The sequence below is a fragment of the Myotis yumanensis genome, unplaced genomic scaffold (genome assembly GCF_028538775.1).
Source record: "Myotis yumanensis isolate MYYU_CA2020_CCGP unplaced genomic scaffold, mMyoYum1.0.hap1 SCAF_9, whole genome shotgun sequence".
Classification (NCBI taxonomy): Eukaryota; Metazoa; Chordata; class Mammalia; order Chiroptera; family Vespertilionidae; genus Myotis; species Myotis yumanensis.
In genome coordinates, this window is record NW_027223760.1 from 13,333,392 (window position 1) to 13,360,549 (window position 27,158).

The following is a 27,158-nucleotide window of genomic DNA, read 5'->3' on the forward strand; positions in this document are numbered from 1 at the left end:
ATGTGGTGCATTAGATAAAAAAAATGCTTCTATTAAACTGATCTATATTTCTCTGAAATAAAGCTACACAACCTCAACACTATTGACATTTGGGGCTAGATAATTCTTTATCATGGGGAACTGTCCTTTGCCTTGAACAATAATTCTGGCCTCTGCCACTAGATGCCATTAGCAAATCTACAGTTCTGACAACTACAACTCTCTTTGGCTATTGCCAAGTGTCACCTGGTGCAAAATCACCCTGGTTGAGAACCACTGCTATAGTATGGTTCATACTGTTTTTAACTTTTTGAGTAAAGTCCATACTGTCTTCCACAGTGGCTACACCAGTCTGCATTCCCACCAGCAGGGGAGGAGGCTTCCTTTTTCTCCACAGTCTCACCAGTACTTATCATTTGTTGATTTGTTGATGATAGCCATTCTGATTGGTCTGAAATGTTATCTCATTATTGTTTTGAGTTGCATCTCTCTGATGATTAGTGACTTTGAACATGTTTTCATATGTCTCTGGGTGTTCTGTATGTCCTCTTTCACAAAGTGCCTATTTAGACCTGTTGCCCATTTTTGTTGGATTATTTATCTTCCTTTTGTTAAGGTGTACGAGTTCTCTGTAAATTTTGGAGATTATACCCTTATTGGAAAAATCATTGGCAAATATGGTCTCCCATGCAGTGGGCTTTCTTGTTGTTTTGTTGATGGTTTCTTTTGCTGTGCAGATAGAATGGTTCATTCGGAATGTGACAGAATTCTCACACTAATCTATGCTAGAGACAAATGGGATTTTCTACATAACTTTAGTAGTTTTCTAGTAATAAAATTTTAATCTTACTTCAAAATAAATAACAAAAAGGTTTACAATTACGTTTCATGAAATTCCTAAACACAATGAGGTTATATTTATAACTTACATATATTGTAAAAGAGGTAATGAATCAAATGCATTCTTTTCAATAAATTCTATCTTATTACAGGACAAGTCCCTAGAAAAAGTAAAAGAAAAATAGTGTTTAATTACTTATTAGTATCTAATTAGTAGGAATAACTGGTAGAGCTTACAATAATATTGAATACACAGGTTTAGTCTAAACTGAAAACCTTAAGAATTGTGATTTGAACCATCTAGAACCCATTATACTGCCCTCACTCAAAAGTCTCACCATCAGGATCTTCACAAATACAACATACAACTATAGATCTGGATACATTTTGAAGGTATTTATTCCTGAGAGCAGAAGAATTGATTAGAAGACCCTTTGTGGTCTCATCAAATTTAGACTATGAGCTAAAGTTTATATCTTCGTGTACATTTATAAATGTCTAACATTAAAAAAAAATAGACTCACATCTACACACCTCCCTGGTTTACTTCTGTGTTTTAGACAAATTCAATACCAGAAGAAATAAAAGATGCCTTTTCACATAACTTAAAAGTAAGTGACTGCTCTAAATAATACAGAACTTTGAACTAATACAGAACGTTGAACTAATGATACTTTCTATTATACTAATAGCAATTCATTTCTTATTATACATTGTTTTAATATCCATGTATTTAATGGCTTCAGTTGTACAGTGGTCGGACAACACAACACAACATGGTGCTGGATTTTTATTTGAAAACACCATCCCTTGTCTATAATTCACTGTCTTATTTCCATTGATTCCACTTTAGTCCCTCACTTTTCTCACTTTTCTCCTCACTTTTCTAACTGTCTTCTGACTGGTGTTTCCATCTATAATCTCGCCTTTGCTAAACCATCCTGCACACAGCCACCAGATTAACACTCCAGAAGTGGTTCTCAAATACCAAGTCAGCATCACTTGGGAACTTATTAAAGATGGAAATTCTCAGTCCGACTGTGGAGCGACTGAATTAGTAACTGAGGGTACAGCTTGGGTTTTAACAAGCCCTCCAAGTGACTCTGTTGTAGGCTAAAGCTTCTCCTCGAGCAATGGTGTGATAACTTGGTACTTGGTATTCAAAACTCCAGAAGATCTGGCTCTAATCTCCTCCTCCGCCTACGTGTACTCTACAGCTACTCAAGGTATATTTTCCCAAGCTCCTTTTGCAAGCTTATTCTACTCAAGATGTCTGTCCATTGATCCCCAAAAGCCCTTCAAGGTCGTGTTCAAACAGCATTGCTCTACTGACATCTTTGCTGATCCAACATAAAGTCTTTTTTCCCTCTGCTGTCACCAAAACCAATTTATATATTCATTTCTTACCAAATTTTAATAGAGTTATTTTTGCATCCTATCTCCTCTGAGTACAAACTCCTTAAAGTATGGACTGGGTCTTGCTCATCAGCATTGTCTACTGACATGCAAACAGGTGCAAACTGAAATATTTATCAAATAAACAAATAGCTGGGAAGTAGAGAGAAAAATGATTTTTAAAAGAAATGTAGTTTTATTATTTCATGGCTCCCTCTTGTGTGCCACTGCAGCACATAGTCTTCCATTTAGTACTTGTGCTCTATGGTTTGAGTTGATATGTTTATTTTCCCTATGAGAGCATCAATTATCAGAAGGGTAGGAACCCTGACATAGCTATCTTGTGCCTATAGTTCTAGGTACAGTGCTTGGCATGTTCTGTTTTAGATTGCTTATTGATAGGCATTTTTTAATGGATGGGAATATTTTATGCTAGCATCAAATAGGTAGCTTACAAAGTATTTCACAGTAGAAGTAATGAATGACATAACCTATTGAGCAGTTGTTTACTTCATTTTATTTCCTCCAAACTGTATGGAAGGTTTGAAAGCGAGATAGCAAGAAGACCAATATAAAAGTGGATGTCCCTCTGAAGTTTGAAAGGTTTAATAATACAAATGACTATTTTTAGTGTCATGTGAGGCTCTTTATACCTACTTGCCTGAAGCCTTCCATATTTGCAGAAAGAACCCAGTTGCTAAATAGCATCATTCATTAGCCTAATAAGGATTAATGACATACACACCTCTGGGTGCCATGGACAAAGAATCATAGTTGAGTTTTTATAGTAACCAACATCTCCCTATTTCTAAGTAAATAGGATACTAGAAAAGCATTTCTTCCTTGACAAGGAGGCTGAAGAGATTTTTATTTTTTAATTAGTGAAGTTAGGGGCATTTCTGATATATTTACTTAGTGGAGACATTTCTAATACCACTTAACCATCATTTTAAACATTTACATTTAGTATTGGTATAACAATTCTTGCATTGAAATCCTCAACACCAGTCTGCTCTCTTCATAATATAATATGTTCTTAATAACATTTTTTACATAAGTCATCTGCTAAAACATTTAATTGTAAATGTTAATCTAATTTAGAATCAATTATTAAAAAATTTTGGGTTAATGGCATTCAAATTAATGTAAATGCTTTATAGTTCCTTGTCCTATAGGAGGCAATTTGAGGTTAAGCTAAATTCCTCTCATTTTACTAAATCAACATTTTAAAACCTTTTATGTAAAGGTCAGACAGTAAATATTTTAGGCTTTGCAGGCCACAAATAGTCTGTCTTGCATATTCTTCTTTGTTTCTTTTCTTTCAAAGTCCTTTAAAAGTGTGAAAATCCTTCTTAACTTATGTGCTGTTAAGATCCAAACAATCTGGAGGAGGAAGGAGGTGGCCAGGGAGAGGTAAATGGGGGGGAAAGGATACTTATGTAATACTTTAAAAAATAAAGAATTTAAATTTAAAAAATGTAATGAGCAATCATAGGCTCAATTTGATTCTTGGGCCCTAAACTAAATATAAATATAAGCAGATGGTATATAAACCTTATATAACAAGGCTCATAATGGTGCGTATCATTACTCAGACCTCATCACCACTTTTACTCCATAACTGAAGAGTTTTTCCTATCAATATTTTGTCTAGAGGGCAAAACTGAAACTGAAAATGCATAGGAGATATTAAATGCTAGAGATGAGCTACACAGACTTATGGAATTGTAGAATTTTATTGCTGGAAGAAATTGTAGAAATTTCTTCATTTGAACCCCTTATTTATTTTATAGATAATATAACTAAAAACTCATAAGTAAATACAATTAACTTACAAATACTGGAGGGAAGCCAGGCCTTCAAATGAATCTTTACGTAATTCTCTCAAATTATTTGCACTGAGATTTCTGAAAAATGAAAAGGTTATATCTGGATCAAAATGCAAAATAACTACAATTATTTCCTGCACAGAAATATATATGGGGAAACCCGGGTAATGGTGCCCGCGAAATACCCTAATTCTTATTTAATTGAAGGAAGATAATCTGTGTGTTTTTTTTCAAACCTTTCTTCTCCCGTCCTCTTTTGCAAACAATATAGCATTCTAAAATGGATTCACTTTCTTTACTCAGCTTTCTTTCTTTCCAAAGAACTTACCAATATTTGAAATGATATGTACCTAGTTAATACGTATATATGTGTGTATATATATACACAATATAGGCCTAGTGCACAAAATTCATGAATAGGGTAGGGTCCATATACCTGGCTGGTGATCAGGGCTAATTGGGACCTTCCGGCTGCCTGGCCAGGGCCTCCCTTCCCTGGTTGCTGGCTGCTGGCCAGGGCCTTCCTTCATTTGTTTCGCACCACTCCCTGATGGTCAGCGCACATCTTAGCAAGCCATCGGCCTCCCAGTTGAATTCCCATGGGGACAATATGTATATTAGGCTTTTATATATATAGGTATTCATTTTCATATTATATACTTGTAAACCCCTTGAAAAATGGAGTAATTTGTCTACTTTGTTCTTGAGCATGTAATTCTGGCACATAAAACAGTTCCTGGCACACAGCAGACGTTCCATAAATACCTTTTCCATGATTTCAGAAAATGACAAACATCATTTTCAGTCTACTACTTTTGTGTAAAACAAATCATCCATTTACTATTACTCATGAGAATAAGCACAGCTTTATAGGCAAGGAACTGTCTTTCTTTTCCTCTACATTTGTGACTATTAATCTTTGGAGACAAGAGCCCTGTGAGAATTTCATAAAACTATGGACCCTTTCCCTAGAAAACTACACTTTCTTGAACACATGCCAAAGTGTGCATATAATTTTCATTTGCTGATTACCACTTCAGGCCAGAGTCGGTGAATAGCATTGTATGGATTGAATTCAGGGGGCCAAACCTGAATGGGAAATAAAATTACATCTCTATTTTCACAAACATCTACCAAAAATTAGCATTGCCCTACATTGTGAATGTAGGCAACAAACCATACTAGATTAACAGTATAGTACTTCATTAGGTCTCCAATAAATTCACAGATGTTTTCAGATAATATATTTGTTGCAGATATCTCAAAATAACATTTATTCTCATGACTACATTGAAGTTATAATAGTTATCAGATCAACCACTATAGCTTGTGTTACTTATAAGAGGAGCAGATTTGCCATGGCTGGTTTTGCTTAGTGGTTAGAGTACTGGCCAACAAACCAAAAGGTCATGGGTTCAATTCCCAGTCAAGGGCACATACCTTGGTGGTAGGTTCAATCCCTAGCCCCAAACCAGCAGGAGGCAGTCAATCGATATCTCTTTCTCATGTCTTTCTATCTCTCTCTCTCTTTCTCTCTCTCCCTCTTTCCACTCTCTTTGAAAAATATTAATGGAAAAAATATCTTAGGACAAGGATTAAAGAAAAACGTAAAAAAGAGAAGTAGTATCAATAATATTTTTATTGCTTTAATTTAAAAATATACTTTCGTTAATTTTACAGAGGAAGGAAGAGGTAGAAAGAGAGAGAGAAACATCAATGATGAGAGAGAATGATTGATCAGCTTCCTCCTGCACAGCCCACTGGGGGTTGAGCCTGCAACTGGGCATGTATCCTCAATGGGAATCCCACAGGGACTTCGATGTGCATAGGCTGAGACTCAATCACTGAGCCATGGTGGCTGGCCTTTCAATAATCTATTTTTTTAAAAATTTTAGTCCTAGCTGGTTTGGCTCAGTGGATAGAATGTCTGCCTATTGACCAAAGGTCCCGGGTTCAATTCTGGTCAAGGGCACATACTTGGGTTGCAGGCTCTTCCCCAGCCCAGGCCTGTTAGGGGCTCCTGCAGGAAGCAACCAATCAATGTGTCTCTCTCACACTGATATTTCTCTCTGTCTTTACCTCTCTCTTACACTCTCTCCAGAAATCAAAGGGGAAATATCCTCAGGGGAGGATTGAAAAATAAATAATCATAGGAAAATAAAAAATGTTTTTAATACGCATTTTAATAATAGCTTTCCTTTATTTTCATATATATTTTAACTTATACATCTTTTAAAAATATAGTCCTCAAGAATATAGGCTTCTGCAGATAACCAAGAGATATTTGGGAGGAAAAATGGTAAGAAATGGTCCAGTGTGGGTGGTCCACTGACTCTAAGTTAGGAACCTCTTCTTTCCAAGGTATAAATCTCAAGCTGACTTAGAAATCTCCAAACCTGCCTGGCCAGCAGGGCACAATGTTTGAATGTCAACCTATGAAGCAAGGGGTCACGGTTGATTCCCAAGTAGAGGTATATGCCCAGATTGCGGGCTCAATCCCCGGTGTGGAGTGTGCAGAAGGCAGCCAATCAATGGATTCTCTCTCATCATGGATGTTTCTATCTCTCTCTCTCTCCCTCTTCCTTTCTGGGATCAATAAAATATTATTTTTAAGAAACAGATGTTCAATAAATAAATAAAAGTATCTGAATTCACAAGTAATCAGAAAAATTCAAACTTAGGTGGGACCGCCTTTATTCACCCATTAGATCAGCCAAAAAATGGAGACTATCTAGTGATGGAAGGATAGAAGACAATAAATACTGTAGTTGCTCACTTAGTGGTGTATAAATTGGCATAATTTCTTTAAGGAAAATTAAATGCTGTATCAATATAGTTTCATCCCAACAATTCCATTTCTAAATATCTATTCTACATAAATACCAGCCCATGGTCCCAAAGATGCATGGACAAGAATGTATGTTGCATCAAATACATGTAACAAGAAAACTGGACATAATCTAAATAGCCATCAATAGGGGGATTATGAAACTATGAAATATTCTGAAACAGTTTAAATGAATTGGGTAACCCTCTCTCTAACAAGAAGGAAACATGTGTAAGATATATTATGAGGAGAAAGAATCAAGACGTAGGATGTTATCAATTATGTAAAGAAAGATATGAAAATCACATAACATACCTATTTTGCTATCTGTAAATATGTATGTAGGCAAATGCATTGAAAAGGATATGTAAGGAAATATAGGAAACATAGAGAAGCAGTTACCTTCGGGTGGGGATGAGGACACAAGCAGGGTTTTCTGCTATCTAATTTTCATATATTAAAAAAAATAATCATGTGTTGCTTATCATAATAAAAAATAAGTTTCAATTGACTGTGATTATAAAGAGGGCCTACCAAATTTAATTTTTTAAAATGAACAGAATTGCAATCAATAGACTTGATTTGGGATACAGAGTAGGAAATACCTTTTCTCAGAGCTACTGACCTCAAAATTCTGGACCAAGAAGTTCTTACAATGCAGTTAGTTTTTTTATATTTACGTATGGAGAGAATATACTCACAGTTTCTCAACCAAATGGTATGACTTCCACGTATCTTTACCAATGTAAGAAATGGCGTTTCCTTGCAAGTTTCTGCAAAGAAACAGTTAATATCATTGAATAAGTAAGAAACAAATGAACAGAATAAGTAAAACAATCATTGCAACCTTGATATTTAAATGGAGGAAACACAAGCTTTCTAATCTACACATCTGACAGCTTTCCAGTTTGCACAATTAATAAAGATATAATGTGAGCTCCAGTTGGTTTTGCTCAGTGGATAGAGCATCAGCTTGTGGACTCAGGGGTCCCAGGTTCAATTCTGGTCAAAGGCACATGCCTGGGTTGTGGCTACATCCCCAGTAGGGGGCGTGAAGTAAGCAGCAGATCAATGATTCTCATCATTCATCTCATCATTGATTCTCATCATTGACCTCATCATTCTCTCTCTCCCTCTCCCCTCCTCTCTGAAATCAATAATAATGTATTTTTTTTTAAAACCCACAAACAGTGAGAATGTGTCCATGAATTACAAGTGTTTAAAAGAAGCTGTTAAATTCCTGAGGTTCAGTTTCAAACACTAATTCTGTGGATGACTTTGAATCTTTAGCTTTGTCCTCATCTCTCAGCAATAACTTACCTATTCAGTTTACATATTTTTCAGGAAGGTCAGAAAAAGTCAGTTATCTGTCTGCCCCTCTGCCTAGTGGACATCTCCTCTCAAGCAGAAGCCTTCTTGTTGCTTTATGCTCACCAATGAAAGAAGCCCAAACTGAGCTCACCTCCTAAACCTGGCTCTCTTTCACAACTGCTGTATGCCCACCTGTCATACCACCATCATTCTCCTCATCATCCAGGACAGAAATTTTCCAGGGTCATATTTGATCTTTCTCTTGACTGTACATCCCATCCTCACTCCAGTCAATTACTAAAGCTTGTCAGTTCTTCCTTTATAGTGTTCTGAGGATTTTCTTTCTTCTTCTATCACAACATTCTGATTCAGAGTCTTCTCACTGAACTCCTAGAGTATTTTACTTGGTCTCCCTGAGTCAAGATTTCCTTTCTAGATCACTCTACCTATGGAATCTGAAATAATCCCCACCCCGCCCCCCCTTTTTTTTTACTCATCTGTCTTTCTCACTTGAAAACTTTCACTAGAACTCCTTTTTTCAGTGTAACTTGGAAACCCCTAGATCTGATAGTCAAGAGTTTTCATCATCATATTTATCACTACTTCCTAAATCAATTCTTTATAACCAGACTGGTCTATTAAGTCATGATCATTCCTGTAGCCATGCCTTTGCCCTACTGTACTCACTATTTTACCAAACCATAGCCTCCCTTAAGTCCCAGCTAAACTTCTGGGTTATCCATGCAGCTTTCCCTGACTTCCTTACACCAATAACTAAAGATTCTGCTGTATTATAGCACCTCTGGCCTGTATTTCTTTCAGAGCTTAATTATATATCACCTCCTTTTTTATGTATATTCCCTTTCTTCCCCCCTACCACTGTCATGTTCCATAGACAAAGTCATACTTCTGTGGCTCACACAGTACTTAAACCTGGGCTGGGAACAAAATGGGTCATTTATATAGAAAGCCAGGGGACAAAGATAAGTTCTAGATATGACTGAGGGATCAAATAATAATAGCGAACACAGACATATGTTAGGAAATTTTATAAATTATATATATGTATACACACACACACACACACATTAACTCTCCTAAAACTCACAACAATCCTATGTAAAGGTAACTATATAATCTTCATTTTACAGGTGAGGAAATTGAGTCTCAACACTAATAAAGGCGTACTGGGTTCAAAGCCAGTCACTCTGGTTGTAGAATCTCTACTCCTAACCACTTTGTTGTATCACCACCAATGAGTCTGGGAGAGGGCCATGTGGCTATAAAGAGAATGAAGCATAAGTGGGAGGACAGTAGAGGTTAAGGAATGAAGTGCTAGGGCTAAAAATTTGGAAAAATAATATGGGCAATTACAAGCAAAAGACTGGTTAAGGGGGAACAAAGTATTAAGAAGAATAAAGATAAGGAAGAGCTATCAAACAAAGATAAAAACAAAGTCATTCAACATGGTTTGGGGGAGATGAGGAAGGCCCAGGAAGACCTCAAGGAAAAGGCTGCCATGTCAGCCAGGATGCAGAGAGCAAATGAGGAAAGGCAATACTTACAAGATGGTGAAGGTGCCATTATAGGTGCTGGGCTCTGGTACTGGCACTCTGTCGAGCCTCTGCTTTGAGTCAAAACCAATACACGACAGTGTCCCATTACTGCAGGTACAGAGCTCACAGATGTTCATGGTGGCACTCTGTTCAGTCATTGGAGGAACTGTCTCTGATGTCTCTGGAGGCGGAGTTATGGTGACTTCTAGGTTGAACAGTAGACCTGTGGCTGTGACCTCAGGAAAAGTTGGCTGCGTAACCTGAGCAAGTTCTGGATGTTGAAGTGTCACCTCGGGGTGCTTTGCAGGAGCTGTAGTCTGCTGCAGGGCTGTAACATCAGCCTCCAAAGTCGGTTCTGGAGTGATGGTGATCTCCAGGTCCATAGCTGGAAAGGTTGGCTGAGGAGCCTGAACCGGTGCTTCCTGTGGAAATGTCACCTCAGAGGACTTTGGAGGAGCTGCATTCGGCTTCAGGGCTGTAGCCGCAGCCCCCGAAGTGTGTTCAGGAGTGATGGTGAGTCCCAGGTCCACGGGTGGAATGTTTGGCCACTGAGCCTGAACCAGCACTTCCAGTGGAAATGTCACTTCAGAGGGCTTTGAAGGTGCTGCAGTCTGCTGCAGGGCTGTAGCCGCAGCCCCCGAAGTGTGTTCAGGAGTGATGGTGAGTCCAAGGTCCACGGGTGGGATGGTTGGCCACTGACCCTGAACCCCCGCTTCCTGTTGAAATGTCACCTCAGAAGGCTTTGAAGGAGCTGCATTCTGCTGCAGAACTATAACCGCAGCCCCCGAAGTGTGTTCAGGAGGGATGGTGAGTCCAAGGTCCACGGGTGGGATGGTTGGCCACTGACCCTGAACCCCCGCTTCCTGTTGAAATGTCACCTCAGAGGGCTTTGGTGGAGCTGCATTCTGCTGCAGGGCTGTAGCCGCAGCCCCCGAAGTGTGTTCAGGAGTGATGGTGAGTCCCAGGTCCACGGGTGGAAAGGTTGGCTGCTGAGCCTGATGGATGTGAGAATTTTTTATCTCTTCAAGAGGCACAGAAGGGAGAATTGATCTCTTTGAAGAGCGAACATATTCACGATAGGGTTGCTGTTTATCTTGATCTCCGTGGTGGTCCAACAAAAATTTCAACGGCTCAGAGGACACTGCAGGCTGAGTTGCAGCTTCTTGTTGGGGTGGAAGCTGAACTAAAGCCTCCTGAGGGTTTGGAGAAGGTTCCGTTTTCTCAGGGGCCTCTGCAAGTACAGCTGAGACTTCATGGTTGACAGAAGAAAGGTCAAGGTGTGCAGGATTTTGCTGATCCCAAGACCAGGGCTTGGTGGGCCCCAGGGGCATGGGGGTCAGCAGGAGAGAGTCCATGGCCACCTCCGGAATCGGAGCTGCCTGGACCTGCAGCCACAACAGCTGCCATAGGAACAGGAACCGTGGGGCCCACATGTGCAGCCCGGACATGACAGGCAGAGGTCCGGGGCACAGTGAGCCACCAAGGCGAATGGGGCAAGGAGAGTGACCCAGAAGACTGGGGCACAAGAGGTAATCCAAAATAATGGAGCACAATACGCGATCCAGGAGACTGGAGCACAAGGAGCGATCCAAAATACTGGGGCACGTACACGCAACCCAGAGAAGTGGGACCAAGTCCCTGCGCTGAGCAGGAGCCCAATAATCTGCAGCCATGTCACAATTGGCAGCCATGTCACAATTGGCAGCCTGTCCTGCATGTGCCCCTTAGCAACCAAGCACCCCTCCCCCACCTCAAGTTCTAACCTTTATTTAGGCAACCTTTATTATTCTTGGGCTGAAGTGCCTACAGAAGAGGGAGCCTTTTCCCCAAAATCACCAGCGACTAAATGGTTCCTTTCACCTGCAGAAAAGATAACTATCTCCCTCTGGGTCTCCCCTCTCCACTCACAGTGAGGCAGGATTTGGACTGCACACGTGGGTGGCCCCAGAGCCCAGGCATGGTGGGATGTGGGGAGGGGGTGTAAAAGAAGGTGGGAGGAGGGGAGTATTGAAGAGCTCTCCAAGAAAGCCACAGGGCCTGGCATCTTGTTATAATGTACCCCACGAATCACAGAAGGACTCCTCAAGAAGTCGAATTAAAGAGTCACGTTTATTGCAATCCGGAGCTCTGAGGGGGCATTTCACTCTCCCAAATCTCAAATTGATAAGATGGCCGCAATACCAGATTTATAGAGGCAAAAATCACAAAGGTATTGACTACATCCCAGGGTTTGGGATGAGGAACCTGGTTGGCAATAAAGCAGTTTGCAGAAGCAGAATTAAGCATGTTAATTATAGTTTTGGATCTCAGGATCACTGCCTTGTCAGAAACACATTATCTAGAGCCCGGGCTCTTGGGACCACTGAGTCACCAGGAACACATTATCTAGAGCCATCGAGGCAATTTAGAGTAAATGTGCTGTCCTGGTTTTGGGGACTAGAAGAATGTGCTTCCTAAAACCAGTAAGATCACAATCAATGGGATATTCACATTACAATCAATAAGGCATTCAATCGAATGGGATGATTTCTATAATTCAGAAAATCAAAATAACTTTTCTATTGTTAAGCCAAACAGCAGGGTTAGAGTTAAGCTACAGTTTCTACCTGAGATGGTTGCTACCATACTTTATTCTCAGAAAATTCAGAAGAGCTAGTCCAGTCTGGCAATCTGAGCTCCTCTTCAAAGCTGAAATCTGACAGTCTTCCTCCCATGGCCATACTGCTTCCTGGAAAAATAGCTGACCTACAAAATACACCAGTTAGAGTGGTGTGGAGTGGGACAAACTTTACAGTTCAAAAATGTTGCCATTTTCTTGAAATTCTCAATATCCATGTTTGATTTTTTTAAAAATTCACACCCAAAGATATGTTTATTGATTTTAAAGAGAGACAAGGGGGTAGGGAGAGGGGGAGAAAGAGAGAAACATCAATATGAGAGAGAAATATATCGGTTGCCTACAGTACACAACTGATATCACACGGCATCCTCACATGGAGAGTAGACAGAGAGGAAGCAAGCTCTTCATGACCCTTACAAGGACACTATTCTCATTCATGAGGGCTTCACCGTTATGATCTCCTCTAACCCTAATTACTTGCCAAATGAAATAATACTCTTGCATTGGTCATTGGGTTTCAAGATATGAATTTGGGTTGGGGTGACATAGATATTGAACCGTAACATTTCAATTTTGGACTTAAGCTAAGTTTGTGGTTCTTGGTTACGCTAGACCTATCAAACTAATACAGACTCCAACTACCCTTCAGGAATGGTTTTGAACTTCAGTGATGAGTGGGTTGAGAAATCTTCTCAGGTCTCTTGATTAATATAAAGCTAACTGAAAATAGCATATACATAAATAACTTTCCTTAATCTTTAGAGAATAAAAGAATTATCACCTTTTAAAAATATATTTTTTGTTGATTTCAAAAAGTAGGGAGAGGGAGAGAGAGATAGACACATCAATGACAAGAGATAATCATTGACTGGGTGCCTCCTGCACACCCCACACTGGGGTTTGAGCCTGCAACCTGGGCATCTGCCCTGACGGGAAATCAAACCATGATCTGATCGTTCATAGGTTGATGCAGCCAGGCTATTTATTACCTTTATAAAGGAACATTTCTCAGCCAGACCCCACAATTAATTCACAGCTTGGGGCTGTCAGGATAAAATCTGTGTATTTCCAACCACCCCAGGCAGTTGATCCATAATCCACCAGAGACGAAGAACTTGAAGAGCCCCAGATAAGGTCAGTTAATTAAAAAATGAAATTATGTTCTAGGACTCCATCTACAAGGAAAAAATGATGAAAGAAAAATCAGAAACTCAAATCAAGCTCCAGATAACTGAAAATTCCAAAATCCTTCCTTGTTGGCTGGGAAAATCTACATCATAGTATAAGTATTATTGTTCTGACTAATTAATGATGTCTATGCCCATGGGAATGCTGGCTAGCCATAAAACAGCAAGAAAGAACACTCCCCTAGAGCAAGCATGTCAAACTCGTGGCTGGCGGGAATGAGGCATGTGCGGCCTGCTGGCTGAAAGTTTGACATGCTTACACTAACAAAACCATTTAAGGCAGAGACTTAAAAAAATCAACTGAAAACAGCTAACAAATTCAAAGATCAAGTGGCTTGTTTTTCTGGGAAATAAATGAATAAGAAAACATTATTTTTGTTATTTGTTTACTCTTATACTATTTATTAAAGAACCACTGATGTGAAAGTAATAAACCAACTCATAGCCACAAATGCCATTGAAAGCAAGCTCTTGAAATTTGCTGTAATTCCGGTTCATTCAAAGAGCCCATGGTTCTCTGCCACCTTATTTTATTTTTGACAAAGTCTGGTTGCATTTTCCAATGAGTTCTGGTAAGCCAGGCAACAACTCTCCGTCCTCTCCTATATTTTTTGGAATTTTAAGCATAAAGCCAGCAAGGACTTGCCTGGGGTTGAGGGAACAAAGTTATTTCCGATTAAGACTCTAATTGGATAAAAATCATTAAGAAAATCATTTAGTAATGCCAACTAAATTTACAAAGACTTATATTGATCCTTAAGTTAAAGATTGAGTGTACAATGGCAAGCTAAAATGAAACATTGTATACCGAGCGGTGCTGGGGCCGTGGTCTTCTTCCCGTGCCTGTGTGGCAGCCTTACTAACTCAGAGACTTAAAATAACCACAAAGGATGATCTGAAATTAAAACTGTTTAAAAAATATATATTTTTATTGATTTCAGACAGAGAAGGTGGAGAGGGAGAGAGGAACATCAAGGATGAGAGAGAACCATTGATTAGTTGCCTACAATATGGACAGGTGCCCTGACCGAGAATGAAACCTGGACCCTTCAGTCCACAAGTCAGCGCTCTATCCCAGAGCCAAACTGGCTAGGGCTGAATTTAAAACTAGAAGCAGTAGTCACGTTCTAGGCTAGAATCTTACCTGAATAAGTTCAATTTTCACCTTACTAAGCCTGTATGTTGTCTTTTTGCATCTACCATAATATTCCTTTGGAATCTCAAAATAATTTCCTTTTTCTAGACCCCTCAAAGCACAGATACCACATTAGAAGGGAGACCACAAATGCCCTCACTGTTATTGAACTAGTTGCTGACTATTAACTATCTTGTACCCACCTATGTAAAAGAAATATGTGCCGCTCTAACAGGTTTGGCTCAGTGGATAGAGCGTCGGCCTGCGGACTGAAGGGTCCCGGGTTCGATTCCGGTCAGGGGCATGTACCTGGGTTGCGGGCACATCCCCAGTGGGAGATGTGCAGGAGGCAGTTGATCGATGTTTCTCTCGCATCGATGTTTCTAACTCTCTATCTCTCTCCCTTCCTCTCTGTAAAAAATCAATTAAAAATATATATAAAAAATTAATAAAATATATTTTTAAAAAAGAAGTATGTGTCTATCATTTTACTTTTTATTCTATCACCAATGGATTTAATACATGTAAGTCTTATTTGGATTGTAATGTATCAAATAAGGTGCGAAACTGCCATTCTCTGGAGCATTTTCTCAATCCTTTGAGATTCTGCTTACCAGCAATTGTCAGTTTGGCTCAAATAAACTCACAAAAGTTCTTACAGGTTTGAATATTTCTTAGGTTGACATAACCCAAACTGATCCATTTCCTCAACATAATTTTAAAACCACACAGCTAGGCGTGCAAAGGGGAGTGTGTGTGTGTGTGTGTGTGTGTGTGTGTGTGTGTGTAAGAAAGAGGAGAGAGGGAGAGGGAGAGAGTGAGGGAGAGGGAGAGAGAAAAAGAGGGAACAGGGAGGGAGACAACCTCTCTAAATCCTTAAGTCCCTTTTAAAGAACAGATATATAATATAAACCTAAAGGAAACCACATTAGAAACACAGAGAGGTTTGCAAAACAAGAGGCTTCTTTCATCCCAAAATACCAAACCAACACAAGGGGAGAAAAAATGAATGCAATGGATCCATGTGCCAAAGTTTTGGTCCTGCCTCATGGAGACACTGCAAGCAAAGCCAAAACAAATGTGATAATTCACCTGATTCATTCCCAGGCTGTGCCTTAAACACACTGTATTTGCCGGCTCACTGGTCAACACAGAGAAAAACACTTGTTTTCATTCTCAGTAAGGAACTTTGGGAGGTAATTTGGGCAGGCACCAAGAGAACAGCATTAAAGAGGAAAATGGGAGGGCTGGGGGCAGAGAAAGAGCGAGCCAGTATGTGGCCTGCAAACTGAAACAAGGCAACCTCCATGAACAATTCGCTCTGTCCTCTGGTAGATGTAGGTGTGCTGTTGTGTTGTGTTGTGTTTGTTTCTATTGTGTGTGAGTGTCACTCGATGTGCCCTGGCATTTCTCCTCAGTCGGGGGAGTGGAGGTTGGGGTTCGGGTTTGGGAGAGCTCGGGTGAGGGCAGAGGAGGTGGGCAAGAGCCCTCAGCCATGGGCTGGGTGGGTATCTGTAGGCGCTGTGCCTCCTGAAGCTGCTTTCCCTGCAGTCACTGGCTGAGTCGGCCTCTTCCTCGTCCTCCCCTCCTCTTCCTCACCATCTACCCCTCTTCTCCATCTGTGGTCAACGTACAACACACACTATTTGGATCTGAGCCACGGAGCCCCTTATGGCAGTGAGGCGCACCTATGACACAAGAACTCATTTTTTTGGTTGATTTTTCTTTGTTAAATGGCATTTAAATATATCAAATAAATATCAAAAATATAAATCTTTGTTTTACTATGGCTGCAAATATCAAAAAATTTCTATATGTGACATGGCACCAGAGTTATTTAGGGTTTTTCAAAATGCTGACACACAGAGCTCAACAGGTTCGCCATCACTGCCTAATGGCCCCAGGAGCTCAGTGCCTGGATGGGGGGAATGTAGGGGAGGAGCTGGCAGCAGCTACCTCCTGTGACTGCTGTCCCCTCCGCCGTGCATCATCTAGGTCCCCACCTCAGCCACCTCACGGTGCTTCCATAGAAGAGGATTAGGCCAGACTTACTTGGACCATGTGTCCCATGGCTACAGGTCCTGTGGAGAGGGAGACTGCATGGAACGCATCATGCTTATAGGCAAGGTGAGGCAGGGACATCTATACCACCACCATGAAAGCTGTTGGATGAAAGAAATTATCTCATTGGCAAAGGGGGTTCTTTTTCCATTATGTGCTGGTACCTGCTGAGCTAGCGATCTGGTGAGCCACTGAAAGGGGTCAGGAAATGAGTCTCCAGGACGATCCCATTTGTTGTTCCTCACCTCCTGGATTCCCCACACCTCACTGATCCCCATTCCCAGGCTGTGCCTTAAGCACACTATGTATTTGCTGGCTCACTGGTCAACACAGAGAAAAACACTTGCTTTCATTCTCAGTAAGGAACTTTGGGAGGCAACTTGGGCAGGCACCAAGAGAACAGCATCCGCAAACTAATTAACCACATAGGAATTGGAGACCCTTGCACTCTGCCTAGAATCCCACCTACCCATTTCAGATAAGAATTCCAAATTGTCCCCATTTACCCTTTATTCTTATAGAAAATCTCATCCTCATTAGACAATCCTTGTCATGTAGCGTCTGTGCCATGTTTTGCTTGTATGTGGCATTGAGAGGTCTAAATGTATCCCTTAGCCAAGGCGGCTGCTTTCTCCAGAAAAAGCCCTCCTAGAAAACAGATAAATATGAATTCTGCATTTCCCTTGTTTCTCCTGCCACAAAACATGCTGTCCTGTTTCCCAGTCCCACTGCTCCACTAGGGGACGCTGTGCTATTGTCCTCTGTGTGGTTGGCACCATTCTGCATCTCAGATTGCTAAGCCACCAGCAGTTATCTGTGGTCATTTAGGTCTATTATTAAATCTTATTCACTCAGAATTTCTTTCACTCACTCAGGCATTTAACTCTCACTGACTTAATGTGATGTAGTAATGACTCTCCTCTCTTTGCAGGAGTAGAGGAACCAGTACATTCACTTGGAATCATGCGTCAAAGGATCTGTGTTGGACACAGAAGTAAGTAGGTAGGTTTGGTGCTGGGCTGAGCTGGAGGGAGCGGAGGAACACACACATGACCCGCAGTGGGGTCCACAGAGGCTGAGGCAGGACAAGTGAATGGAGCAGTGGCCCCACCAGTACGTTTCCAGAAATAAAGTCCTGAGGAGGGAAGTCGTAGGCAGTTACTGCTCACACATTCTTCGTTATCTCCAGCAACTCCTTGATAGCTGGCCAACAGTTAGGAAGGGATTTTTGTTGTGTGTTTAATAAAAATGCTTGATTATTTTTTTTAGTTCTGGATTTCACAGAGACAGAGAGAGAGAGAGAGAGAGAGAGAGAGAGAGAGAGAGAGAGAGAGAGAGACTAGATGCCTACGGCCAGCCCTCCTACGAGATTTGAATTTGAAACCGGGCATTTGCCCTCACCTCCTGATGCATGGGACAAAGTTCAACAAACTAAGCCATGCTGACTTAAGTAACCACAAAGAATGGTTTGAAATTAAAACTTTTTAACTAAAAGTAGGTTATGGCAGGTAGCTAGCCGGCCCCACCCCCTGGTTGAACTTCTGGTCAAGGAGACAATTTGCATAGTAGATTTTTATTACATGGGATATATATATATATATATATATATATAGAGAGAGAGAGAGAGAGAGAGAGAGACAGAGAGAGACAGAGAGAGAGAAAGAGGAAATATGCAAATTAGGCCAGGACACCATAACATGTCATGACCATACACCAGGAGGTTGTGCGCACAGGTGAGGCCTGAGCTAATATGGAGACAGAGACAGGAGGGCTGGCAAGCCGTCCTGCTGGACTTGGGCCGGCCCCCTGGAGCCAGAGCGGACACAGACAAGGACAGGGCTCGCTGGCAGCCTCTGCAATGGAGCACAAGCCTGGAGAGGAGACTGTGGGCCCGCATCCCGTGGAAGCAGCAAGGCTCCCTCTGGCCTCCCACAGAATTGGCGCGAGTCCCTCCCGGCTCCTGTGAGTGCGGGTGGCTCGATTCAGCCTCTTGTGGAAGCTTCGCAGCTCCCTGTGGTGCACCTCGGTTCCCCCCAGCGCCCGCAGCAGCAGCAGGTGGACTACTGCACACGATATCGCAGGATGGGCTACTAGTATCAGAATAACTTCCCCTGACAGTACATCAGGACTCAAATCCACCTATCACATTTCCTTATGTGCTTTTGGAATATGTTAAACCACCCCTAGAAAGTTTTCACTTCCAAAGCATACCCACATATACACATTTACCTGATTGGGGCTGGGGATGGGGGTGAGGGTGGGGGGCTTCCTCTGGCTACTACCCTTGGGCAAGCTTAGCCCCATCTTGGGCACCACCTCAGCCTGGGCAACAGCCCACTTGCCCCGGCTGTTGCCTAGGTGCCTGGAGCAGAGCACCTCTCCCCGTGGGTCCAGCACATGGGCATCTACCATGTGGGGCACAGACAGAGCTGGAGCTGGGGGCTGCATGAGTGGTCTGCCCCTGCTGGCCCCTCCAATGGGAGTGCAGGCAAGGAAAAAGGGAGAGCTGAGTGGGAGGTGCTGGGGCCAGGCAGGAGGTGCAGGCCTGCAGAAATTTGTGCAGGTAGAAGGCCCATCGGAATTGCTGAGGTCCCTCTGGATCAACTTCAGACTTTTCTTATCTCTGGCTATGTGACCAAAACTAACAATGGGTTTAGCATGGTCAGTCAAGGGAGCTATGTCTCCAAGGAGCCTAGAAGAGACTGAGCCCATGAAGGGACCACTATAGGGCATGCAGTGAGGTTGGGATAGGATGGGGGTGTGGGGGGTACTATAGGTAACCCAGGCGGCTCTGTACTGTGGCATATATCTCATCAGGGCCTCCCTCCTTGTCTCCCTTTCCAGCTTGGAGAGGAAGGCAGGGGAGGCCTCAAAGGTGTCCCCCTCCTGACCCTTTGATGCCAAGAGATCTCGAGGGTATTGCAGGGGATGGGGGAGGGCGGGGGGAGGAACTTATGCAACCCAAGCAGGCCAGGGCAGCAGTTAATCCACTCCATCCACAAACAGCCCTGCCTCTGACTTAAAACCCTAAGCCAAAGTGCTATAGATTTTAGGGAAAAAACTCAGTACTGATCAGAATATCCTACTTACATTTCACTCTTTCTCCTCAAGCCCATCTATAAGAGGCAAAGGATTGAATATTTTCATGAGAGTTTATTTAAATCTTTGGAAGGTAATTTTAATGGAAGGCTACACGAGATCAGTATTTGAAGCAAAACCTTAACGAAAATTTCCCTCCTCCAAGCATCCTAGCAAGAAGTCATCTCTAAAATTTTAAAGTTAATGGTTCTTTCAGGTATTGCTTAAAATTAAAAAACAAAAACAAGCAAGCAAAAAACCAGTGTTGAAAGGCAGAAAAATTCTGCTCAGAGGGTTAGTGGTTTAACAAGGGGAGAACTTGATGATGTATCCGAAAAGATGAGTTTTAAATCAAAGAAAAAAAGAGAGGTCCCTACTACCCAAACACATTCCAGAAACAGACCCTCCTCCAGCTTACCCAAACGCTCCTCGGCCATGCCAACTCCGAGATTCCTGCACTCAGGATGACACCACCTGTAAAGCACAGAACTTCAGCTTTGCTTCTGAAGTGATGCAACCACAATACCTTCCTTTTCCCTTTCTTCAAGGTCAGAAAGATCCTGAAGCTGTAAGGATTTTGAAGTAAAGGTCCTTCCCAGAGTCTCAATGTAGACTTCAAAATGTTTTGTTATTAGAAATAAAAACTAAATTCCAACAATCCCAGCTATCAGTTGAGGTGTTCTGCGGCTTCAAAATCAAAGAAGACTTGCAGATGCATTACTAGATATAAACAATTGTTTTTATAAGTGCCATACAAATACTGGAGAAAATTATGGACACCATCACCCAAGTCTATGAAATTATTATGAATTCTAGCTGGCAGTCCAATACTCAGATACTTCCACTTACAGGCCTCTCACATCTCCTCCCCACAACCCAGGTCTATTCTTGTCTCTAAAGTCTAGAATTTCAATGTTGAAAGGAGTCTAGTTAGTTCATTGGTCAGCAAACTAATTAGTCAACAGAGCCAAATATCAACAGTACTTCTTCAAAATAGACTCGCCCAGGCCCAAAACCGACTTTTGCGCATGGGCCACAAAGTTTCAATCGCACTGTAAATGCACACCCACACGTGGTATTTTGTGGAAGAGCCACACTCAAGGGGCCAAAGAGCCGCATGTGGCTCGTGAGCTGCAGTTTGCCAACCACGGAGTTAGCCAAAGAAAATCCACAAAGTTTACCTCGATGATTCCTTTTGAACAATCACTGAAAACAATGTAGTAAATTGCCAGTTCTTACTTAGCACTGGGAGCTGTTTAGGTCAAGGGCCTCATGTTGAACTGTCCTATGTCTGATGCCAAGATGAACCAGAGGACAAAAGACATAGACATAAGAATATCACAAATCTGGAGAAACCAAGATGCTGGCATAGGTAAACACTGGAAATTGCTGCCTTCCACAACAAATTCAAAAAACAACTAAAAGACAAAAGGACATCATCCAGAACCACAGGAAAGCTGGCTGAGTGGAAATACTACAACTTGAAAAAAAGAGAAAAGCACACTGAGACTCAGAGGAGGTACGGAGGTAAAGTGCAGAGGTACAGAGGCACACACGGCAAGGGCTGGCAGGAGGGAGTCACAAGCCCCCTACTGCTCTGAACTCCAGTTCCAGGTGAGTCTCTGGGGACCTAGACTCATACAGGGAGAACCTGGACTGTCTGGCAGCAGGCAGAACTCAGAACTCGAGGGCAGCTTTCTCTCAGGGGTGCCTGCAGCAATTACCGGGACACAGAGGGGGGGGGGGGGGGAAGGGCCTTAGCCCAGGGCTGAGGATCAGCCATAGCTGCTTGCTCCACCCTGTTGTTTCCCTGAGACCCCACCCCACCCAAGCTGCTGCAGAGGCTTTTGCATATGAATGCCCTGGCCCTTTGCAATCTGAACATTACCTAACAACTGTAGCTGGGACAGACAGACCCAGAACTTCCAAGAGAAGGCCCAAGGCCCCACAGCAGCTTGCATTGCTTCACAGCTGGGACTCATCTGGGCACCTCCAAACCCCAAACAAGGAAGGGGAATCTGCAGATATCTTCATAGCTCCTGTCGGGTAGCCTCAGGCAGAGGCTAAATTAGAACTACCTTAGATCCAAGAGCCAGTGTACCCAGTGGTCAGAGTGAGACCATCCAGATTACAACTCCTCAGATCCATAAGGGACACACTCAGGGGGCAGACTCAATGAGCACCAAAGCCCCACTGAAGCAAGTCTTGCCCCAGAAGGGTGTCTTCAGCACAGAAGTTCTCCCACTGCAGACACAGCTGATTCTCACAGCCAATTGGTCTGGAGGTCAATTCCTCCCAGTGATACCTACAACAATCAAGGCATAACTACAACAAGACTGTGCACAAAGCTCACAAAGGGCTGCACCAACAGTGTCCACCTCAGGTAATTGGGGAGGCTGAGCCACTGGTCCCTATAGGACACCTAGCACACAAAGCCACTCTATCAACACAGGGAAGCAGCCAAAATGTGGAGACAAAGAAACAGGTCACAAATGACAGAAATGGAGGAAAGCCAACGACTGGATATAGAGTTCAAAACCATAGTATTAAGGTTTGTCAAGAATTTTCTAGAAACCGCCGATAAATTTAGTAAGAGGATATGAAAAAAGACCAACTAGAAATTAAGCATACACTGACTGAAATAAAGAATAATATACAAAGATCCAACAGCAGACAAGAGGATCCCAAGAATCAAGTCAAAGATTTGAAATACAAAGAAGGAAAAAATACCGAACCAGCCAAAACTAGTTTGGCTCAGTGGATAGAACGTCAGCCTGCGGACTGAAAGGTCCCAGGTTCAATTCTGGTTGAGGGCATGTACCTGGGTTGCGGACACATCCCCAGTGGGGGGTGTGCAGGAGGCAGCTGATCGATGTTTCTCTCTCATCGATGTTTCTGACTCTCTATCTCTCTCCCTTCCTCTCTGTAAAAAAATCAATAAAATATATTTTTTTAAAAATACCCAGCCAGAAAAGCAAAAAGAATCCAAAAATACGAAGATAGTGTAAGGAGCCTCTGGGACAGCTTCAAGCGTACCAACATCCGAATTATAGGGGTGCCAGAAGATGAGAGAGAGCAAGATATTGAAAACCTATTTGAAGAAATAATGACAGAAAACTTCCCCTACCTGGTGAAAGAAATAGACTTACAAGTCCAGGATGCACAGAGAACCCCAAATAAAAGGAATCCAACAAGGACACACCAAGACACATCATAATTAAAATACCAAGAGCAAAAGACAAAGAGAGAATCTTCAAAGCAGCAAGAGAAAAACAGCCAGTCACCTACAAGGGGGATACCCATACGACTGTCAGCTGATTTCTCAACAGAAACTATGCAGGCCGTAAGGGAGTGGCAAGAAATATTCAAAGTGATGAATGCCAAGAACATACAACCAAGATTACTTTATCCAGCAAAGCTAACATTCAGAATTGAAGGTCAGATAAAGAGCTTCACAGATAAGAAAAAGCTAAAGGAGTTCATCACCACTAAACCAGTATTATATGAAATACTGAAAGGTATTCTTTAGGAAGAGGAAGAAGAAGAAAAAGGAAAAGATAAAAATTATGAACAGCAAATACATATCTATCAATAAGTGAATCTAAAAATCAAGTGAATAAAAAATCTGATGAACAGCGTAAACTGGTGAATATAATAGAACCAAGGGCATAGAAAGAGAGTGGACTGACAAATCTTGGGGAGAAAGGGGTGTGGGGGTACAGGAAGGGGCAGAGGGTGGGGTGGGAACTGGGTGGAGGAGAGCTATGGGGGGAAAAAAGAGGAACAACTGTAATAATCTGAACAATAAAGATTTCATCTAAAAAAAAGAATACCACAAATCTGACACAGAGACTTATTTTTAATACACCTGAAATTTATGAATTTCATAGTGATTGTGAATATTAAATAGGATACATTTTAAGCAATAAGTTCATAGTAAACTATAAGTATTATATTTTAAGCCACAGTACTTTTCGACACCATGTCTAGGGGCCCTGGCTAACTGAAAAGTTGCACTGAACCCTGGTGGTGAAAATGATGATGGAACAACTTAGAAAGCCATGCCTATGCCAATATAGGGTTATGGGTACCCAGAGGAAATAAATTGTTTTAGTCATCCCATCCTGTAGCTCCTGTTTCAGACTATAGCATGAAGAACAGAAAAAATGGACCTGCCACCAAGGTAGGATCTTAATTTGCAGCACTCCCCTCCCCAAGTTACTAACCCCTGTTAGAAGATACCTCTGCATAAATTTTATAAGCAACTAAAACAAAGGTCATCTGCATCTAAGATTCAAAGCTGTTTTCAGAATGCAAATCTTCAGTGTTAACTCTCTAAATAACTTACACATTCATGTGGATTTCTCATATCCCTAGACTTTCCTTAAAGGTGTATTTCAATTTTTAATGTACCGCAGGTCCTCAAATTCAACATCATTTTGTTGTGTCCTAATGTCCACAGGAACTTAACTCTTATCTTATTAATTAATCTATATGGTAAAATTGTTTTTGTTTTACATCATTTCACTTAAAAGTTGCAGAACATACCAGCATGGTTATGTGAGCACTTTGTGTATATGAATGGATTTATAAAATTCCAATAATACAAATAAAGTCAAAGCATTATTTTTATTGAGTTATTGGTACATCTTCCTCTATCACTAGTTTGTAAGCTCTTCAAGTGCTAGAAGGAACCATTATCTTATTTTTTCATCTCCAGAACCAAACACAGTTCTTGGCATATGATAGGAGATTGATGGTCTGTTGATTGAGTGAATGAATAAAATTAGCAAATATGAAAATGAAATTACTTTTTCCAACTGAAGCTGACTGCTGACAAGCAGGGCTGAAGACAAATTTTTAAATGCTGACTGCTGCAGGGAAAGCTAGCCAGTACAGTGAATCAGTGAAGCAGCTCTGGACAACAAGGAAGCTTCCGAAGCTGGTCCCTGGGGAGCAGAGACAGTTGTCTCCTTGGATAACCTGGCCACACTGCTTGCTGGCAACCATTTTCCTTCATGATACTGAAAAAAAAACAATCTCTCTGATGCCTTAGGGCTTTCCTTGATTTTAAGACATTATTCATTTTCTGAATTTATAAAGAGTTTAATCATGTGTACTTGCCAAAAACATAAAGGTACAAATAATCACTAATAATTAAGGCCCTGAATTTAAAAAAATAAATCTACAATACTCTCTTTTCTCAACTATATATTAACATGTGGAACATTTCCTTCATTACTCTGTCAGTGATGGGCTTTATGTTGTGAAAATCTCAAAACCTAAAGCTTATGCAATGAATAGGTCTTAATGTCCAATTGAGAGGGGAAGAAATGTATTACAACGGATACCAAGTAACTGTTTCCTGATCTTTCGAGTACCTGTAACATCTGAATAGCTGTGTGAAATGGCTACAGGCTTGAAAGAGGTAGATTGGCGTCTGCAAATTAATGTCTGCTGATCATCTTTTCAGTGACAGGATTGAAGAAGGTGGTGAGCAGGGGACACAAGTGAAGGTGGTCTACCTGATTCACATCTGAGGAGAGTTCTCAGATTCAGTAGAAGTGAAGTCAATGAGGAAAGGAACATGGGTAAGAATAGGCAGCGAGGTCAATAAAAAGCCAGATCATGAAGTCAATCAGAGAAGCTTATGAAGGCATAATTATAACATGAAAAGTTTGGGAAATCTAAGCCTCACTCATTCATTCAGAGGATTCAAAATGGTCCATGAGAGATTGGGTAGGTGTGAAGACATCAACCAAAGAACTTGCATGGGTATATGCATAACCCATGGACAGAGACAATAGTGTGGTAAAGGCCTGAGGTGGGGGGGCGGGGGAGGACTGAAAGGGGTCAATGGGGGGGAAAGGAGGATATACTTTCAACAATAAAGATTTTTTTAAAAAGTCATGGCTAATAATAATAAAATGGTCCATGAAAAAAGAATGATGGTTGAATTGAGGCACATACCTGGTAATTAACTATACTTCTGGGGCTCTGTGAAAGTAAAATTGGACAGCACTTAAATGGAATAATGTTTCTACAATGCATTAAAGAATGTTTAAACAGCCAAAACCGGTTTGGCTCAGTGGATAGAGCGTTGGCCTGCGGACTGAAAGGTCCCAGGTTCGATTCCGGTCAAGGGCATGTCCCTGGGTTGCGGGCACATCCCCAGTGGGGGATGTACAGGAGGCAGCTGATCGATGTTTCTCTCTCATCGATGTTTCTAACTCTCTATTTCTCTCCCTTCCTCTCTGTAAAAAATCAATAAAATATATTTTAAAAAAATAAAAATAAAGAATGTTTAAACATTTTTTCTGGGAACTGAAGGGAGTTCTGAATAGGCAGTTTGGGAGTGATGATAAAGCATCCTTTGGGTTATAACTCATGAGAAATTTTGTCAAGCATACATATCTTAAAACCACATAATAGTAAATGCAAGCAAGATTCTTCCTGGGAACATTTCTTAAATTAAGGGGCAGCATAAAATGACATGGGGCTTTAACATCATTAAATTTGGGTTTGACCTCGAGCTTCCACCGGAATTGTCAGGAACCTTACGTAAGTCCCTTCCCCCTCCTGAGTTTAGGTTTCTTTATCTAAATAATAATCATCATTATCATAGTAATAAAATGGGATCCAGCAGAAGGGTGTAGGGAGGCATCCGCAGGCGTTCTGTAAGCCCTGCAAATGGCAGCCTGTTACCCTGAGTTCAGTGCTTCCTGCGGTGGAGCTAGGAGTGTGCACCTGGGCCCCTTCACTGGAGATTTCGGGGAAAGCTGCTCTGGTCTCAGGCCTTGGGCTCCGTGGGCATCCCTGGCTGAAGAGCATGACCCTCCATGAAGGCACGGGAGCCGGGCGGCCCTGCAGCGGGGAGGCCAGGCTGGGAGCACCCGAGGACGCTGTGGGTGGTCCCCGGACCTTTAAGTGAAATGTCAGCCGGGAAAACAAAACCGCCCCTTCCCGCCTCTTCCCCAAGGCACCTGCCATGGGGTCATTTCATGAACCAGTTTTGTCTGAAATCCTAACATTCGAGAAGAACGAGGAGGCCACCTGAGCTGCTGTGGAAAGTTCTCTCTCGAAAATCAGTGCCTGCGAGCAAGGGCCCCGCTCAGAGGACCTGAGGCGGCTGAGGTGCCGAGGCTGGACTCCGGGGCGCCCCGTCGCCCGGAAGCCGTGTCTCCATCCTCCCTCCACCCTGGGCTCAGCTCCCAAACCGCCATGGTTTTCTTACTGGCGGTCGGATTCGCAAAGGGCACGGACTCCCGCCTTCCACCTTGAAGGGTTCCGCGCAGACCCTTGAGTCGCCAGCGGCACTGCGCCTGCGCCAGGCTGTGCGA

The 27,158-nt window shown here is 42.0% G+C and overlaps 1 long non-coding RNA gene across 1 annotated transcript; it reads right to left on the bottom strand.

The window, feature by feature from the left end:
- Nucleotides 1-16,284: 16,284 nt before the first annotated feature.
- On the bottom strand, nt 16,285-27,135 carry LOC139016150 (uncharacterized). The gene is made up of 3 exons (XR_011472639.1): nt 27,053-27,135; nt 20,237-20,292; nt 16,285-16,298 (listed from the first exon to the last, which is right to left on the bottom strand). It is a non-coding gene; the product is annotated as an uncharacterized lncRNA (long non-coding RNA).
- Between the last annotated feature and the right edge of the window lie 23 nt (nt 27,136-27,158).